We start from the raw sequence: 3,788 nt of genomic DNA, 5'->3' as shown, positions 1-3,788 counted from the left end.
GTCCTTTGTTTTCTGTTGTTTGAATTATTCCTGTATGAAGTTTAGGGTTTCTTTTTGATGGTTTGTTCTGATTTCCTTGGCCGCTTGTCTTCTGGCAATGGTTAGCTCTTCTCGAGATTTTTCAGTTTTCTTTTTCTGGTCATTCAGCAATGCATTGTGCCTTTTCTGTGTTGCTTTAACACATTCTTCATTCCACCAGGCAGGTTTCTCTCTCGTTCTGACAGGGGCAATCCCTTCGGCAATGTTTTTCGGTTTATCAATAATCGTTCCCTGTTCGTCGCTTGGAAGTGTTTTGGTCCTCTCTGAATACAAAAAATTATTTATTAAATAGCTGGGGTCATTTTTTCTCCTCTTAGTGACTTTTGTTTTTCATTCTTTTTATCTTCTAAATGTAATGATCTGAATCGATGTCCACCCCACGAAGGACTTCGAAGTTACAGATTTCTTTGTGGTACTTTTTACCCATTGCGACATGGTCTATTTGACACTCCCCCATTTTAACATTAGGGCATTTTCAGGTCATCAACTTCTGCGGCCTTTTCTTAAATCTTGTAGTTTCCAGAATAAGTCCATGACCTATACAAAGTTCAATTAGTCTTTGGCCATTCTTGTTTTTCAGTTTATGAGCTGGCCATTTACCAAAAACAGTGCGGTATTTTCTTTCTTTCCCAATTTTTCCATTGAAATCTCCAAGCAAGATTTTAATATGGGTGTCAGGGCCGTTTGATATCAGTTGGTCCAGTTCTTCACAAAATATCTTTCGTGTTTTTGTCATTTTTGGGGCATGGACGTTAATCAATGTATATATTTTGTTCTGTACTTTGATTGTAAGGGTTGCCGTTGCCGTTCTTGGGAAGTTCGACGAGACGTCCTCCACTGACTCTAATATACTATTACGAACCAGAAATCCCATTCCAAATTGCGGGACACTTTTTATTACTCTTTTTCCCGGAAGTCCTTTGTAGAGACGGTATCCCCCAGATTCAAATAAGTTCTGACCTACGTTTGTAATTTCCTGAAGGGCTGTTATTAGATTTTTGTGTTGTTTCATTACGTCTGTTAAGTGTTTCAGTTTTCCAGTTTTCATTATTGAATTGATAATTAATGTTGCAAAGAAACAGAATTTTCCGGGTTTGCCGAATTTAAGTCCATGTCTGCCTTTTGTCTGTTGGGCTGCCAGGTGCTCCGACTCACCACAATCTTCTAAGTGACACCCCACAGTATCCGAGTGGTGTCTTTTCTTGGACCCACGATGCTGTGTATCCTAGACGGTGCATTCTTTCGTTAGAAGGCTCTCCATGTTGGGTTGATTTACGATTACATATGTCATCTGGAAAAGTGATAAATGAAATATGATGGGATGATGAATGATATTGTGCAGTGTATGTACGTATTTACACATGTGCAGTGTGTAGAAACTGCTTATTAAAAGTTACGGAAAGAATTTTCCCATTTGAAAATTTACCGAGCATGACTTCGAACTGCAGCGCAGCATGGGGCACTAGGCGTTAGCTAACCACCGACTTCGAACGTATTTTTTGTAATTACATGTTCTTTTCCTTCGCCTCTACGCACGTGAAAAAAGTGTAAATGTTCACAAATAACGTTGCCTTCGTTCATACATTTCACTTTATCGTTACATGTTTTTACATATTTTAGCTTTATGCTACCTAAAATTATACGTAATTACATTTTTACCTTTCTCCATACTTCCCTACGCTCTTAGCAGACCGCTCCCTTAGACAAAAATATCCAGATCCGATTTACCATAAAAGATGAAGACTGGAAGTAAGTTATCTCTAAAAATCACTTTCTAGCGCAATAAAATGTGGTTAATTACTCCTTTAGTTTGATTATGGTGGATGTCTTCTGTTTAATTTCTGAGATTCTGAATTTGAGTTGTCAACGCAGATACTGTGCGTAGTATTGCAATAGTTATTATTGTGTGCAGTAAGGAGTTTCGTTTGGTGTCGAGGAGTGACAGTGGGGAGACAAAAGGCTAGAGGCCTGACGTTTTCTGCCTACTACTGACCCGCACCGATTCAGAACTGGGGAGTACGTGTGCCAAGAGAAGTGCGCCAAATAGTATTCGCGACTGATTGTTTTTTGATACGTCTTGTTGCATCAAAATCAGGGTACGGCGGCCCACGCTTTCGCTACTGATGGAGAGATGTTTGTGTGTCGAGAATGCAGTAAGCAGATTGGATGCTTCATGAAGTCCCAACTCCAGAATTAAGTATATAGTGACAAAGAACAAAGCAGTGCGATCTGCTGAGAAACAAATGATGTTGTTGCAGATGCTTACGGGTCTGGACTCCGTAAATGAATTTTTCCATTATACATGCTTCGCAATGGTTGATGCGAACGTTCCACGACTCAAACTTGAATATCGTGCGCTTCTATAAAAATACTGTGTCCTGATGAAGGGGCGTCCTAAGGAAAAACTGTTTGCATTTTTGTTACGTGGAGGCTCTGAAAAGTTGCGGTGCTACTAAATAATTACCACATATGCAGAGGAGTCGACAAACAGCGTTGTTGTTGTTGTTGTTGTTGTTGTGGTCTTCAGTCCTGAGACTGGTTTGATGCAGCTCTCCATCCTACTCTATCCTGTGTAAGCTTCTTCATCTCCCAGTACTTACTGCAACCTACATCCTCCTGAATCTGTTTACAAGGGAACCTCCCCATCGCACCCCCCTCAGATTTATTTACAAGTTGGCATAGTGGATAGGCCTTGAAAAACGGAACACAGATCAATCGAGAAAACAGGAAGAAGTTGTGTGGAACTATGAAAAAAAATTAGCAAAATATAAAAACTGAGTAGTCCATGCGGCAGATATTCAACATCAAGGACAGTGTGAGCTAAGGAGCGCCGTGGTCCCGTGGTTAGCGTGAGCGGCTGCGAAACGAGAAGTCCTTCGTTCACGTCCTCCCTCGAGTGAAAAGTTTACTTTTTTTATCTTCGTAAAGTTATGATCTGTCCGTTCGTTCATTGACGTCTCTGTTCACTGTAATAACTTTAGTGTCTGTGTTTTGCGACCGCACCGCAAAACCGTGCGATTAGTAGACGAAAGGACGTGCCTCTCCAATGGGAACCGAAAATATTTGATCGCGAGGTCATAGGTCAACCGATTCCTCCACAGGAATACACGTCTGATATATTCTATACGACACTGGTGACGCCATGTGCGTCACATGACAGGAATATGTTGTTGACCCACCTAACTTGTACACTTGGCGAATGGGTAAAAAGATTCTTCTACCTTGCCCGATTTAGGTTTTCTTGTGGATGTGATAATAACTCCCAAAACAGTGATGAAAACATAACGGACGGACAGATAGTAATTGTCTGAAAATAAACAATTATCCTTCTCACTCGATGGAAGACTTGAACTAAGAACCTCTCGTTCCGCAGCCGCTCACGCTAACCATGGGACCACGGCGCTCCTTAGCTCACACTCTCCTTGATGGTCGGCAGCTCGTGGTCGTGCGGTAGCGTTCTCGCTTCCCACGCCCGGGTTCCCGGGTTCGATTCCCGGCGGGGTCAGGGATCTTCTCTGCCTCGTGATGACTGGGTGTTGTGTGATGTCCTTAGGTTAGTTAGGTTTAAGTAGTTCTAAGTTGTAGGGGAGTGATGACCGTAGATGTTAAGTCCCATAGTGCTCAGAGCATTTTGAACCATCTCCTTGATGTTGCCTATCTTCCGCATGGACTACTCAGTTTGTATATTTTGCTTATTTTTTTCATTGTTCCACACAACTTCTTCCTGTTTTCTCGATTGATCTGTGTTC

Source organism: Schistocerca cancellata, chromosome 1 (genome assembly GCF_023864275.1).
Source record: "Schistocerca cancellata isolate TAMUIC-IGC-003103 chromosome 1, iqSchCanc2.1, whole genome shotgun sequence".
NCBI lineage: Eukaryota > Metazoa > Arthropoda > Insecta > Orthoptera > Acrididae > Schistocerca > Schistocerca cancellata.
Note: the sequence above shows the minus strand (reverse complement) of the source record.